This window comes from Chiloscyllium punctatum, unplaced genomic scaffold, assembly GCF_047496795.1.
Source record: "Chiloscyllium punctatum isolate Juve2018m unplaced genomic scaffold, sChiPun1.3 scaffold_149, whole genome shotgun sequence".
Lineage (NCBI taxonomy): Eukaryota > Metazoa > Chordata > Chondrichthyes > Orectolobiformes > Hemiscylliidae > Chiloscyllium > Chiloscyllium punctatum.
Window position 1 is genome coordinate 522266 of NW_027309883.1, and position 17482 is coordinate 539747.

Genomic DNA, 17482 nt, shown 5'->3' on the forward strand with positions numbered 1-17482 from the left:
TTTTTCGAGCACTACTGAGAGTGGTTCTATCCTCCTGCAGATTGTTTCTTCAATCATGGTTTCAATTATTTCCTGTAACTTGGTGAACTCGGTGACCAAGTCCTGATGAGTAACTCGGTCTATTGAACGAGCAGAGGGTGTTACAGGTGCTGCCACAGGCATGCTGAAAGCTTCTGACGGGTGCGCTGTGTGTTGGGACTTACTCGATCCTTTCCAATGTTTTGTCATTTCCACTTGACAAAATGGCATTAGTGAGGATTCTGTAGCTCTTTTAGTGTTCAATTGTAAGTAAATGACTGTGATGGGGTGGGGTAGAGCATTATTGTGATAGAGATCAGCAAAGCTGACCTTTCAGAGCGCTGCCATCTTGTTTCCCCAATAAAACTTTATCTTTGTTATCATTTCGTTTAATTCCTAGATATTCTGGAGCCGTGTCATTCAGTACCATTGTCTACATTTTCTCCAACACTGCACATTGCTGCCCACTCCTCGATAATCCTTGACTCCTTTGTGATTCGTGAACATTGCCTCAAAAATATTCAATATCTCTGCCTCGAATGGTCTGCAGGGAAGAGTGTTCCAAAGACTCACTACACCCTGAGAAAACAAAAATAAACAGACTAATCGGTAATTTAGCATGGCCAATCAAACTAAGCTGCACATCTTTGAACTGTGGGAGGAAACTAGAAAACTGGAAAGAAACACACACAGACACGGGAAGAATGTTCAAACTCCACATAGAGTGTGGGACGAAGTTGGAATTGAGCTCAGCTCCTTGCTGATATGAGGCAGCAGTGCTAACCACAAATCTAACATGCTGCTCCTTTAGCCCTATTAGTTATCTGCGGCTGACGAGAGAAATCTGCCTGACTTGTTCCTGTCACTGAACCTGACCCCGTCTGAGACCTTTATCATTGGTCATATCACCGACCCGGTTACATTTAAAATTTGCTGTGAGTAGTGGAGGAGTGGGACTAGAAAAGAAAACAGTGACACCCTCCAACTTCAGTCAGAACCGGAGTGAGGAAAAATTCACAAGGTAGGATTTCACTCAAGTGGGAATTACCTTCCCCAGAAGTTTAGGATGGCTGAATCATTATTTTATATCAAGGCTGGCTATGTCTGATTTTCCATAGACAGGTGAATCAGGGATAATGGTGCATTGAGAGAAAAGTGCAGCTGGGATCACAATGAGATGAGCCATGACCTTATTTACTGGTGGGGTCTTGTCAAAGGGCCGTTTAGCCCACTTGCGTCCCTCTGCCCTATGTTCTGATGTTCCATTTAGCCCTTTGGACCTGCTACAAACAGGGAGATTGAAGCTACGCCGATGGTTAGGTGTTGTTTCGGAAATGCACTTGGAAATTTCAGGCTTGGTCAGGAAGTGGCCCGCAGCCGCAATCCCTTTTTCCATGCTTCCACACTCTGTAACGTCTGCTCTGGAATTGCTTTGAATGCAGATCTCATATCCCATCCAGGACTAACTCAGGCAAATTTTCTCCTCTCCTGAATGCAACATTGTACAACACGACGTCCAGGAAAATAACCAATTACTTTCCAAAAGCATGACATAAAAAACTAAGAAGTAGGAAAATGTGACGGCTATTCGGCCCCTCAAGACTGAAAATTCTCATTCAATAAGAACATGGCTGATCTACTTCCGGGCTCAACTCCACTTTCCTACTCAATTTCCTGCAAGCCTCCACAACTCCCTGTGTTAGGGAATTCCAGACATTCACTACCTTCTGAGAGAATGCATCATTTTTCACCTCAGATTGAAATCGATGTCCCTTATTCAGTATCTACCACCTCGAGTTCGAGACTCAGGGGAAACACCTTCTCAGCATCTACCTTGTCAAGCCCCCTCTGTATCTTGTACATTTCAGTAATATCACCCTCATTCATTTCAACCACAATGAATAATCTCCTCACCATTTTAAATGTATTCAATAATTCAACCCTTCCATCCCAGGAAGCCGCCTCATGAACCAACCTAGTTACTTGCTGCATCAGCATGCTGACGTTACGTTTCATACTCAGGAACACTTCAATATCTTTGTACTACTCCTGTTTTGGGAGTCCTCTTCATTGAATAGCAGCCTGCATTTTGGTTCTCAAAGTCATCCACAAACTCCAATGTATATTGCACTCAGCTCCCGCCGTCAGGCTATCAGTATAGATTGTACATAACTGATGCATCGGACTGATATTTGTGGTAATCCAGTAGATACGTCTTTATCATAAAAATCCATTAATCCTGACTCTCCGATTTCTATGTGTTAAGCAACCATTATCCCATACAAATATATTATTCAACATACTACAAGCCTCTGTCTTATGTCAGAACATTTATTTTGTGATACCTTGTGAAAACTTTCTGGAAAGCCTCATGTTTACCAGTGCCCTTTATCAAATCTGCTTGTCACTTTCTCAGGGATTCCTGATGAATGGCTCCTGCCCGAAACATTGATTTATTTCCTGCGCCTCGGATGCTGCCTGACATGCTGTGCTTTTCGAGCATGACTCTAATCTTGACATTCTCAGGGATCTCCAAAACAGAATTTGTATGATTTTACAGAGCAAAAATAGTTTCCCCTTTACAAAACCATGCCAACTCTGCGTTAATCTTTTCTAAGTGCCCTGCAATGCCTTGCTTAATAACAGGCTCTAGCAGATTCCCACCAATAATGGTTAGGCTAAATTGTTCCTGCGTTCTGACTCATTCCATTCTTGAAGACAGGCCCCACATTGGAGGTTCTCCAGTTTCACTGGAACACTCCTGTAATCCAAAGAGTTATGAAATATTTCACACACTGCCGCTAGTCACTCTGTGACCACTTCTTTTAAAATTTACTATGAATTACTGCTGATCTGCCAAACCTTATTCTTATCTGGTAGGTAAATACCTTCTTCCTTTTGTTAGAGACAGTTCAATAACTTCCCTCCTGTTACCATTTTGTTTATACCATTGACATGCTTACACTACTTTCCTCATGAGGAGTGATTTTAAATACTAGCGTAAATTACCTGCCTGTTCCCTGTGGCCGGTTCTCCAGTCACACCCTCCTAATGGCTTCAATGTACTTTCCGCACTTCACTACTGCTGCAGCTCACACACACATCTTCAAGGTTTTTTTATGTTGACAGAAAAGTTCATGATGCTTGTTTTAATATTTCTTACCAATTTATTACATCATATCTTTTCGTACATGTTCCTCAGTTTCTACATCCATACAGTTAAATCGTGCACAAACAGACCCTTTGGTCCAACTTGTCCATGCTGACCAGGTTTTCTAAATTAAAGTAATCCCATCTGCTTGCACTTGGCCCAAATGTCTCTAAACGTTTCCCATTCATATGTTGGTCCAAATGTCTTGGAAATATTGTAGCTGTACTTGCATCTCCCACTGTTCCACTGGCAGCTCATTCCATAATACATCACACTCTGTGTAAAAACAAGTTGTCCCTTTGTCCCTTTCAAGTTTCCCCCCTTCCACCTTAAAGCTATGCATCTCTGTTTGAACTCCCTGATCCTACAGAAAAGACCTTCGCTATTCACTCTATCCATGCCTCCCATGATATTATAAACTTCTAGAATGCCACCCTTCAAATCCGTACACTACATCTGATACTAACTTCAAGATCAAACGTTTAACGATAAGCACTGCAAATTTGAAAGAATATTAAAATGACAGGTGTAGAAAATTCCCCAAACTTCATACTGTTATTTTTGCTCTATGTTACAGAACTAAGACAGCATGAAACTCTTACTAGTGCCAATAAGAGGTCAAGCACCTGAATTCCATAGTGTGAAGGCAGTGATGATGGATACTGTGAAAACGTATAGATCTAGATCTATATAATACCACATTGTCGACATTCTCTCTCTTGTTCTCCCTATGGCCTTGTGTGGTTGTGTCTTCTTTATCTTACACTCAACGAGAGTTAACCCCTTTCCCCCATTCACACCTTAACTTAAACCCATTTTGCATCATATTCTCGTTCACCACTGCTAATAGGCAGTTTATCTTTTGCCACGCCCGCTTTTCCAAGTCACCCATCCCCCATCTCCGGCAAGGGTAAAAAGCCAACCCATTTCAGTTCAGAACAAGTAACATTGGACTTGTTACGCGAACTGTTTCTCTGTCTCTGCAGATGCTGCCAGACTTGCTGAGGTTCTTCAGAAACGAATAGGAACAGCACAAAGTTTCAATGAAACAAATAACTATGGATACTGGAAATAAATACAAATTAAATACAAAAATTGCTGAAGAAACTGTGGGCTTTGTAGAGGCCCACTGGACTCGAAAGATTAACTCTACATTCACTACAAAAGATGCCGCTAGAGCTGCTTTGTTTCTTCAACAATTTCTGTTTTTGAACAAGTTCCAATGACGTGTTTGAAAGCTGCTCAACTTGGAGCGCCCTACACTGGGAACTGAAGTCCACACATTCATTCGCTCAGAAACTGCATAGGCTGGCATCACTGACACCACAGAGATCTTAACCATGGTCAGGGAGAAAACCAGAGGGAAACACACTCAATTCAAACGCAGATGGCATGACGAGCAAGGAAAAGATTCAGATGAATATGTTAAAGGGTTTGAGTAATGTAACAAATTGGAAGCATGGCACCAAGGAGAACCATCAGCAGAATGAGAATATGAAAAAAGAAATATTACTGCATCAGAAACCAGGTGAGGCCACTGAGTACACAGCTGATCGGTGAATGGGTCTCGATGTTAACTAGGGGACAGTCAGTAGAATTGAATTGCAGATATTGCAGCTCAAACTGGGCTTTCATGTGATGCTGTAGACAACAGCAGCAACAGAAGCAGGATTGTATTCAAACATAATCTGTAACATTTTCCCCTGGATATTCCATCAGTCTACCATTACCATCAAGCCGAGCAATGGTTCAGTGACGAGTGTGGGTGAACATGCCAAGGTCAGGACCATGTTTACCTAAAGCTGATGACAAACCATCAAAGCTACGGCGCTTGAGTGGTTTCATTCCAAACAGCAGAACTAACATTTGATAGAGAGGACAAAATGATCCCAAGACCAACAGATCAGATTTAAGCTCTGCTGTCCTGCCACATCCAGATATAAATGTCGGTGTACTATTAAACAACTTACTGGAGGAGAGGACTCCAGAAATATCCCCATCGTATGTAATGGAACAGCCCTGCACATCACTGAAAAAGTCAAGGATGTAGTATCTGCACCATCCTCAGCCAGAGGTGTTGAAAGGATGATCCACCTCATCCTCGCCATGATATCCCAGAATCACAGATGGCAGTGTTCAATCAATTCGATTCGTTGCATGTGACATGACGAAACCGCTGAACACAGTAGAAACGAAAAAGACAATGGACCCTGACAACATTCCTGCAATAGGACTGAAGACTTATGCTGCACAGCAAGCCGTGTCCCTAGGGAAACTGTTTTATTCCAGCTCCAACTCTGACAACTCCCTAGCAATGTGAAAAATTACTCAACTATGTCCGGTCCCCTAATAGGTGAATAATTACATTCTGACCATTTACCACCCCCTCAGTCCCTTCACGATAATCAAATTGGTGGGGGTTCTTTTTGACAGAGCTGTCAAGCAGTCCAGAAATAACCCGGTCTTTGTGGTTTCCGATAGGTTCCTCTGTGGAGATGTTGCTGTTGTGAAAATGTCACTGGATTACTAATCCAATACAAGATAATGCTCTGGCAGCTGGTGGAAGTTAAAAACAATTAATAAAATATCAAGATCTAGAATCTGGTGATTGTAACAGTGACCTTGTATCCAATGTTGATTGTAAACTTTGATCTCCTTCCCCAACGTACTTTCAGGAAGTGAATCTCCCGTGCTTTTCTTGTATGGCCTAAAAGTGACTCCAGACACACAGACATGTGATAACCTCTTCAATGGTCCCTGAAACGGCCAAGCAAGTCACTCTATTGTATCACACTGCTCCGTGGTCTTAAAGGAAAAGAAAACAGACAGAATATCCGGCACCAGCCTCGATATCAGAAAAGAGAACGGGAATCACAGTCCTGTTGACCCTGCAGAGGCCTCCTTCCTAACATCTGAGAGCTTGGGACAACATTTACAGAGCTTTCACACATAATGCACAGAAACATCAGGAAAGGTCATACAACACATTGAGCTTTCCCCATTCTAGTTCATGGAGAAAATCTCCTCAAAGCAGTTTTCCCGACACAGTGTTCATATCTATTAATACGTTTAAACATTGTGAAATATGAAATAAGAACTGTTGTAGTCCCTTCAGTCCATCAATCTTGCTCATCGATTCAATATACAGGGAGTTTTCTGATAACGCGTGTTTATTAAACTGATTTGACTGCAATGCAATTCGTGAATTGCGCACCTTTTTACTATAAAGTGAACTCCTGTTCACTGTGACACGGTTCCTTGCCAGGCACCAGCTGAACAACAAAACCCAGCTTCAGGATCCTCTGTCTGCCAAATGCACCCTATGAGTGTTCAGCTAAAACAGGAATGCAATCCGCTCTGCAAGCTTTGATACTGAGCTTGAAACAGGGAATTGCTCTCTCCAATTAGAAGGAGCTTTATTTCAAACCAGGGGAGAATCTTCAGGAGAACTGGAATTCCATGTTGGCATCACGTGGTCAGTCAGTCCTGCGCGCTTTCTGGTGAAGAGCTTGGTGAAAGGTACAGGGATGTAGCCAGTGACTGCATTGTCATTATTAGCACTATTTCATTACAATATATGTTTTAAAGGTTTAATTAGACTGTGCTAGTGTGTATCAGACTAACTTCAGTTTTTGTTTTTTACTGATATTTTGCAGTTCGCCCATTATCCTTCTTTCCCCATAGACCACATCATTAACATTGCATGATTTTCTGCAACACAGTGATGCACAGGAACGCAACTACCACGTTATTGGAGAACAAAATGTAATGGTATCTTATCCTCTATCTTCATACCATCCCTGCTGTCTCCCTATCCCTTTAGTTTCCAGAAATCCATATTTATATTCAGTGCCTTGGGTTCCACAGCCTGATCTGGGAGTTACTACCCCTGGTTCGCCACTCTCTGAGTGCAGACGTTTATTTTCATCTCAATGCAGAGTGGTCTGTCTGTACCTAATACTGTGGCCCCTTGTTTTGATGTCCCAGCCAGGGCAATTGGCACCCCTGTTTCCAATCTGTCTCGTCTTAACAGAGTTTTATATATTTCACTGAGATCTCCACTCATTTTCCTAAAGACAATGGAATACAGACATAGACGCTCCAAATTCTGCTACCACAACAAGCCTGTCATCACAGAGATGAGTCTGGTTATCATTTACTGCCCTCCCTCAATGTCAGGTTTCTGCTTTATTAGGTAAGGAGACCAAAACTGCACACAATACTGAACAATGTTCCAGATGAGGTCTCACCAAGACCCTGCTCACCTGCAGTAAAGCACCCTTACTCCTGGATTCAAATGCCCCTGAAATGAAGGTGAATACACGATTTATCTGCCTATCTGTTTTCTGCTCCTGCAAAATTGCTTTCAGTGACCGGTGCACAGAGAGATCCAGATCCTTTTCAATATTACAGCTCCCCACTTGTTAGGTCTGTGTACACTGGTCTGCGTCCCATTGCCATTCCCAGTACTGACTTCTGGATTCAGATCTCACTGCCCTACACTGACCTCGGAGGGATGCACAGAAGGATACAAAAATGCAACTTAAGTTCCTTTAGAGATCAACATTTTTCAAACAATCCCTTTTCAAATGATAGGTCCCGTCCTGTTTTTACCATCAAAGATCACAATATCACATATCCCCCATAGACCATACCCCCCACCCACCCATTGCTCTCCATCTGCCATGTTTTTACCCAGACACTCCACTTGTCGCAATCACCTTGCAGTTTTTTGACACCCTGCTCACGCACTCACAATCCGATATTGTTTAATGCCATCAGCAAACTTGGAAATATTGAATTTGATCCACTCAATAAAATATGATGTGTATTGGGAACAACTGGAGCCCAAACCCTGAATCTTGATATACCCTCCAAGCCATCCTTTAAAAAAACTATATTGTTCTATTCCTACTCACTGCTTCCGGCCGGCTGTCCCATTGTAAAACCATATTAGTCCCAGTTCCAGAGGATTTGAATTTGCATAATAGGCTTGGGGCTGTATCAAAAATCTTTCTGAAAATACAATCATATTGCATTGATCGCTTCTCCATAATTATGCTAAACGTCACTTTCTCAAACATGATTCCCATTTGATCGATCTCTGTTGACTTTGTCTGTGCTCATTACTTTCAGTTCCAATACTCGTGGGCAGCACGCTGGCACAGTGGTTAGCATTGCTGCCTCATAGTGCCAGAAACCCGAATTCAATTCCCGCCTCAGGTGACTGACTGTGTGCAGTTTGCACATTCTGCCCGTGTCTGCGTGGGTTTCCTCTGGGTGCTCCGGTTTCCTCCCACAGTCCCAAAATGTGAAGCTTAGGTGAATTGGCCATGCTAAATTGCCCGTAGTATTCGGTGAAGGGGTACATGCAGGGGAATGGGTCTGGGTGGCACGGGTCGGTGTGGACTTGTTGGGCTGAAGGGCCTGTTTCCCCACTGTAAGTAATCTAATCTTATTTACTTCCTCTAAAACTGTTTGGTTGCTCATTTCATTCTATTCCATTTTTCTCAACAGACTAATGTTCACTCGTAATGTTGGGAAGTTTTCTTTTTTGTTTTGTTTTCTTCTGTGAAGACATAAAGTATGTGCTCCATAGTTCTGCCTTTTCCCTGTCCTCAATTCTCTGGCATCAGACTGTCAGAAAGCTGCACCTTTTTCCACTTAATTTTGCCATTGACATATTTTCAGAAGATATTGCAAGTTCAATGTTAAAACCTTTGTTCATATACTTTTCAGAAACCCATCAATTCCTATCTTAAGCTACTCAATGATTGACCTTCCAAAGCCATACAAATACAGACGCACAGACTTTGTACCATCAACAATACAGCATCGTCTACATTAGCCCCACTTTCCGACACAAGACCCATAGCCGTGAATCTTATGGCATTTCAAGTGCACAGCCGTATATTTTCTAATGGTTGTGAAGTTACCATGACAACTCCTCTCTCAGGAAGGGCATTCTTGACCGCAACACCCCCGGGTGAAAAACAAACCTCAATTCCCTCCAAATATCAAACCCGACACTTTAAAATGTGCTGCATTGTTCTTGGCCCTTTGACTAAAAGGAACAGCTGCTGTCTATCCACCCTGTCCATGTCCCTCGGAATCCTATCCATCTGAATTCCGGCCCCCTCAGACTTTCCTGCTCCAAACTAAACAATCCGAGCTTATCCACCTCTCTCCATAGTTGATATGTTCCATGCCAGGGAACATCCTGGTGAATCTCCTCTGAGCCCCCTCCACTACAATCAGATCTTTTTCGTAATGTGGTTCCCAGAACTACACACAGTATTCCATCTTGGCCAAACCAAAGTTCCGCATAGCTCTTATAATCTATGCCTTGATGAATAAAGATTATGTTTAAGGTCCCTTATGCTTTCTCAAAATTGTGCATTAACGTATTTAGTCACATTCAGGGAAGTGTGGAGAAACACCCTCTGAGCTTCCTCGTGTGCTGCCATTTATTGAGTACTCCCTGTCCAGTTCCTTCACCCAAAGTGTATCACATCATATTTATCAAGGTTACATTACATCTGCCATTGTTCTGCCCATCTGCCATTCCATCTCTATCTTCCTGTAACATAAGACCTTCCTCCTCACTGCCAACCACCCGGCCAATCTTTGTATCAAACACAAACTTAGTTGTCACACTCCCACCACCCCCGTCTATAGTCACAGCTGCATCATTTATGAATACCACAAATAATAAGGTTAACGATCACACAACACCAGGTTACAGTCCAATCAGTTTATTCGGAGGCACTAACATTGAAGCGCTGCTTCTTCATTAGGTGGTTGTATGCTTTGAAAGCTCGTGCCTCTGAATAAACCTGCTGGACTATTGTTTGGTGTTAAGTGATTTTTAGGTTTGTTCACCCCAGTCCAACACCAGCACCTCCGAATCACAGCACTGATCCCTGTGATACACCATTGGACATCGGTTTCTAGTCACAATAACAGCCTTCAACCACTACCTTCTGTCTCCTAACACTAAGTTGATTTGGATGCAACTTGGCAAGTCATTAATGACTCGTACCTGTTCCCTTGTTATACATTTCCACTTGAAACACTTGTAGAATATCTGGAGATTTTCCTTAATCTTACCCTTCCAGCAGGTTTCTATTACCCTGTTTTAGGCAGTTCTCACCGAGTGATGAATTTCCTCAAAATTACGGTCTTAATTGGCCAATCCCTTATCTTGCCAATATCTGCCTTGAATTTGGATTGGGGAGCCAGGGAAGCGTCCTGTTAATTTCCAATTTGTCATATGTTTTGTGAATTTTGTAAATTTCACGGTGACCCACCTGTCATTCTTTGAAACACTAGAGAACATAGGCCGGGTTTCCTCATCAGACATTCTCACCATCTTGGGATTAATCTGGAGAACGTCCACTGCAGTTTTATTGTGGTCAGTATATTCTTTCTCAGATTGGGTCACCAATACTGTACACAATGGATGCAGGTTTGCTCGCTGAGCTGGCAGGTTCATTTCCCGACGTTTCCTTACCTTACGAGGTAACATCTTCAGTGGACCTCTGGCGAAGCGATGCTACACATTCCTGCTTGCTTTAAAGGGTTTCTTTGGGTTGTTGATGTCATTTCCTGTGGCGAAGTCATTTTATGTTCCTTTTCTCAGGGGGTGGTAGATGGGGTCTAACAACTAATGGCACATCGAGGTAGACATCTGCCAGAAATACATGTGGATTCTCTCCATTGATCCTATTAATTTCTAAATATCCAATATCACATGCTGCCCAATAGATTCCAACAGTTTCCCTGCAGATGTCAAGTTAATTGGTCAGCAGTTCTCCAAACTATGCCTTCTTCCCATTATAGATGTTTGGATCCCTTCCATTAATCTATAGTGCTTGGACCACGTTTTCTAACCTCCATTTATCTGGAATGGCTTCCGGCCTCTGCAGGGTACACAGGAAAATAAAACACAGTCATCGACAGTGCAATTATTACTTCTGTTGCTGATTTATGTCTGATATTTTAATATGAAGTACGTCAGGTTTGTCAGGTTGAGCAATGCTCAATCCAGTTACACTTTCAAATACTACCTTGTTACTGATATAAATTGACTTTTTATCTTCAGTTGCACAAGCGCTACATGTTCACTTGGTATTACTGGCTGATTTTATGGATCTTCCTCCTTGAAGACAGATACAAAGCAATTGATTATTTTCTTGGCCATTTCTCTGTTCTTCACAATAAAGTATCTTCTCCCAATTACCAATTTCCATATTTGACCTTGCTTTTACTTTGTTTCCTTTGAAATACACATTGTAGATTAATGCAGTGTTTTGTTCCTGCTTGTTAGCATTCATGTTCTATTTTTGATTTCCTTATCAGTTTCATGGCCCTTGTTTCTGGATCGTGAATTTCAGAGAATTCTCAGGTTTCCACAATGACTGAAATTCTTCTGAAGCCATTTGCTATCATTATTACATTTTCGAATTTGTTATGTTAAACATCATTGTGTCACTTTCGCTTTCTTTGGTGCTTGTACCTGAAATAAAAAGACTTTGCAATATTTCTATAAATTTCCTGGTCCTGACCAGATATATTCAGGAACACTGCAGGAGGACATAGAAGTAATTGCCGGAGCCCTGGCTGATATTTTTGCATCATCGCTGGCCAACGGGCGAAGTTACCAAGGACTGGAGGACAGCGAATGCTGTGTCCTTAGTCAAGAAGGACTCCAAAGAAAAACGTGGGAGCTATAGACCAGTAAACGTAAAATCTGTTGTAGGTAACTTACTTGAACAGGTTCTGAGAGATAAGATATACGTGCATTTGGAAAGACAGGGTGTGATTAGGAGCAAGATTAGAGTGGTGCTAGAAAAGCACAGCAGGTCAAGCAGAATCCGAGGAACAGGAAAATCAACGTTTTGGGGAAAAGCCCATCATCAAACTCAGCACAGCTTCGTGCATGCGAGATCATCGCTCACAAATTTGTTCGAATTCTTTGATTTAGTGACTAGCAACGTTGAGGAGGGCAGGATGGTGTATGCAGCCTTTATGGATTCCAGTAAGGCCTTCAATAAGGTTCCACATGGTACGCTGCTCTGGAAAGTTCGATCGCATGAAATTGAGGAGGATCTACCAAATTAGCAACAAAATTGTCTTGATAGTGGGAAGCAGAGGGTAATAGTGGAAGGATGCTTGTCAGCCTGGAGGCCTGGAAAGACCTCATGGGTTAGTGCTGGGTCCACTACATATTACATATATCTATGGATTAGATGAGAATGAACAGGCATGATTTGTCATTTTGAAGACAACAGTAAAACAGGCAGCATCATGGAGAGTGGGGAAGGTTATCAGAAATTTCAGAAAATACAGCAGTACCTTCATCACCTGGAGAAGTGGCTGAGAGATGGTAAATGGACTTTAATATAGATCAGTGTAAGTTCTTGTATTTTAAAAAGTCAAATCAATGTTGGATTTTAATGGGGAATGGTTGGGTCCTAAGGAGTGTAGTGGAACAGAGGGACCTTGGAATTCAGGTGCATGGTTCTCTGAAATTTGATTCAGATGTAGACAGGGCAGTGAAGAAAGAATTTGGCACACTGGCCTTCATCTGTGTATATCACTGAGTATCGAAATTAGGGAGTTACGTTGGAGTTATACAGGATGCTGGTGATGCCATACTGGGAGCGTTATGTTCAGCTGTGTTCACTTCTAATGGGAAGGATGGTATTAAACTGGAAAGAGTGCAGAAGAAATTTACAAGAATGTTGCAAAGGACTCAATCGTCTGAGTTATTGGGAGAGGTTGGGCAAGTTAGTACTTTTTATTTTAGATGTATGAGGCTGTGGGGGAATCTGAGAGAAGTGTATAAGATCATGGGAAGGACGGACAGAGTGAATGCACTCAGTTTTTTTCCCATAGTTAGGCAATCACGGACAAGAGGGCATCAGTTTAAGGTCAGAGGGGAAACAATAAAACGGAACCTGAGGACCAACTGCTTTTCAAACAGGGGTGATACGCATATGGAATGATGTGCCAGAGGAAGAGGTTGACGAGGGAACATTCGCAACATTTAAAAGGCATTTGTACAAATACATGGACAGGAAAGGATGAGGAAGATACAGGACAACGGCAGGGAAATGGGGTTAACGTGGATGGACATTATGGTCGGAATGGACGTGTTTGGGCCGAAGGGCCTGATTCCGTGTTGTCTGACTCTATGACTCCAACAAACATTACTTCCCTCCCACTGTATGTTATATTGTACTTTCCCAATTTACTAGAGCGAACTTGACCCTCTAGCCTCCAGGCTACCATGATGTTTAACCAGAACGTTCAAGCATTCTATATTCATGCAGACACCGTGTAAAATGTACCTTAATAACGTCTCTATTCCTTCAAAGCTGATTCAGAGCAAGGTTATTAATTCTTCCTTCTGATCACACAACACCAAACCCAAAATAAACTGCTCTATAATTTGCTTCACAACATACTCTTCAACCCACCTCACATACACGTACAGAATTTATTTTGCACATCATAAGCAGTCACTTAGTTAATACAGTTTAGAAGCAGCTTGAGAACATCCAATAAAACTGCAGTATCCATGATACTTGCATATCTAATTTCCAGAGCATATGATGCTCAGATTTTCTGCAACCGATACATAATGCACCAATATTTGTTGCGCCTTGCTATTTGTAAGTTCTATTGCTATTTGTGGAATCTGAGGGACAGGTCTGTGTCATTATTAGTGATAGACCTGGACAGGACATTCGGGGAGGCTCATCTCGACGCTGAGATGATCTGAAGATATCTCCATCAATACAGGGCAAGCATCAATATCGTCCCCGCTGTCTCAGGATAATGGTCACCGAATTCTCTATGCTCCGTCACCCTGTCTGTATATCTGTTATAGCACCTACCCCCAGAAAATCCTCATTCTCTCTCTCCAAATAAGGCTCAGGCACTACCGCTCTCACTATTGAATTCAGCAACTTCCTTCTCACGCTTTCTCTGTCACCTACGCAATACGCCCACACATTAATAATACTATATTGATTCAAAACTGCCTTATTCCGGACGCCTCACAATTCCTCCCAGATCCACCTCCACCAGCACTAACAGCAAGACCCTCCACTCCTGCCCTCACTCGTTCCATCCATTTCTCCTATTCTAAGAGAAACAGCCTGGAATAGGACAGAAATTGCCAAGCCAGGTGGTGGAGTGCCCAATATGCATTCCCTCATACCCCCTCCCCCCCACACCCGCCATGTGGGGAGGAACCTAATACAAGATGAAGTGGACTGGAATGCCACGCGTGAAATTTCTGAAACATCCATGTCTTACTGATCGATTAAGGAGCAGTTCTGAGTGAAAGGCAATTCTCACTATAAATACACTGGCATTTCGAAAGACGGTCCTTTAACTCCCACCCCGCCAAATACAGTTAGCTCACTGCACAGCGATGCAGACACAGAAATACACAGAATTATTGGTATCACCCCAATATATGAACAAACACAATACATACAAGGGAATAGGCATACACACACGTAGAAACACACGCAGACATATAGAGTCACACACAAATAAGCACAAACATAGATAGAAACATACAGGGCTGATGGACAGAAAAACAAACGTAGATGCACAAATGCACAGATGACAAGTTGATGGACAAACATACGCACACGTAGACACAGATACAAATTTATAAGTTTTTTTGTTTTATAACGGGATCAAGGATTCTTGGGGGAAAGCAGGAGAATTAGGTTGAGGAACATATAAGAAATTATTGAATGGCATATCAGACTCGATGGGACGAATGGCCTCATTCTGCTCCTTTTTTCATGTGGTGCTCTGGTAACAAGTATTGTCTTCCTGAGACAGCAGCAGAGGATGGGTTCGATACATATTCGATTGGAAAGGTTCACTGGGAATGTGGGACAAGTTTGGAGTCCGGAATAGTTTATGTTTATTCCTTTTTTTCTGTCCTTATATCTGCAAAGAGGTGGTGATTTGATGTTCACTTAACAAAGTTTTAAAATAACAGTTCTCATAAAGAAATAAGGACGTACCTTTCACTTTAGTGTTGTGCTACCTGTGGTGTCCTTATACTCAAGAAGCAGTGAAGACTCGTTGATAGAGTCATAGAGATGTACAGCATGGAAACAGACCTTTCAATCCAACCCGTCCATGCCGACCAGATATCTCAACCTAATCTAGTCCCCCCTGCCAGCAAATGGCCCATATACCTCCAAACCCTTCCAATTCGTATACCCATCCCAAATGCCTCTCAAATGTTGCAATTGTACCAGACTCCACCACTTCATCTGGCAGCCCTTTCCAAACAAGTACACCCTCTGGGTGAAAAACGTTGTCCCTTAGGTCTCTTTTGTATCTTCCCCCTCTCATCCTAAACCTATGCACTCTCGTTCTGGACTCCCAGACACCAGGGAAAAGACTTTGCCTACTTACACTATCCATGCCCCTCATAATTTTGTTAACCTCTATAAAGTCACCCCTCAGCCTCCGATGCTCCTGTTAAAACAGCCCCAGCCTGTTCAGCCTCTTCCTGTAACTCAAATCCTCTAACCCTGTTAAAATCTTTGTAAATCTTTTCTGAGCTCGTTCAAGCTTCACAACATCTTTTCGATAGGAGCGAGACCAGAATTGCACGCAATATTCCAACAATGGCCTCAACAATGTCCTATGCAGCAGCAACATGACCTCCCAACTCCTGTATTCAATACTCTGACCAATAAAGGAAAGCATACCTAACACCTCCTTCACTATCCTATCTACCTGCGACTCCACTTTCAAAGAGCTATGAACCTACACTCCAAGGTTTCTTTGTTCAGCTACACTCCCGAGGACGTTGCCATTAGGTGTATAAGTCTGCACTCGACTGATCTTTGTTGGACAGGAGAGTCAATACTTATTGGGAACAGACAGGAGACGGATGGACAGAGACACTCGGATCAGCCATGAGCATTCTGAATGGTGCAGCCAAATGACCACTGTTACCCCTACCCCGTGTGTTGTTCCCTCAATCCACCCTCGAGGCTATTGCATGGTAGGGGACCACCCCAGTCAATCAGACAGGATCGATACAATGAGACAGGAGGAGACCATTCTGTCACTCTAAGGAATTGCACAGCAATATAGAATGAAGTCATTCAGCTCGTTGAGTAAATTACACAGCCCAGCAGGAGGCCATTCAACACGCCTGAACGGCTACCCAGGAGCAGGGACCATTCACTCTCCTGTCCAGTAAAGATCAGTCGCTTACATGAAATCGAGAGTAGAGGCAAATGTTTATTTTCAGGCTGCAAAGCTGTAACTGATGGAGTGACTCAGAGATCACTGTGGGGTCATCAATGATCAACAATTTGGATCAAAGATCTGTAAGAAGGGGAGGGCATTGCTTGGAGCTCAATTAGCTCGTATACCAAGATGGTCATTTAATGTGTCATTAAATGAAGGTAGTGAGTCTGCAATGTGAAACAGACAGGGAAGATTAGTGAGCAAACATTCAGCAGGAATAACATAAGGTTGTCTATTTTAGCATGAAGAATAAAACAATGGTAAACAATGTAAATGCAGAGAGATTATAGAACTCTGATTCAGGCGGTTTCCATGTTCCTGGGACATGAGTCATATGAAGTCAGTCTGCAGATGCAGCAAGTGATTTGGAACGTAAGTGGAATGATGCTGTTTTTGGCAAAAGGTATCAGGTTTAATCGCAGGAATGTTTAACTGAATTGGTACGAGGGCATTGCTGTGACCACATTTGATGCACTGTGTGCTGTTTTGATCCCCGAAACTAAAATGAAAGGATTTAATTATTTTCGAAGATTTTCAAAGAGGTTTCCCTTTACTCATTGCTGGAATGCCTGCCTTTTGTTATCGGGGACTATCAGATTCGATCTCAGCTGAGAAATAGTATTGAACCATCCATGACTTTCTGAAGAGTGTATCAACTGGATGCACATTATCTCTTGTCAGGGAGACTAAAGCTAGAGAATAAACTTTAAGAAAAAGATGCATTTATATTAACACACATACTATGAAGACACCTACCAATATTTAAAATTTACACAGACACATGTAAGCATGTCTTCAAATTTTAAAGTGGGGACTTTTTTGCGATTGAAACGAATGCACTGGCATTTAATCTATAATCGGGTTTTCCAGAGAATGTTCCAGAAGAGCACACATGGTCTAGTTTGGTGTTCAGTTGACATTATCGTATGTTTCAACACAGAGAGGGAGAAAAATGTCCCCTGCCTGAGAAGCAGCAGCCTATTGATCTCTCTCTCTTATATTGTT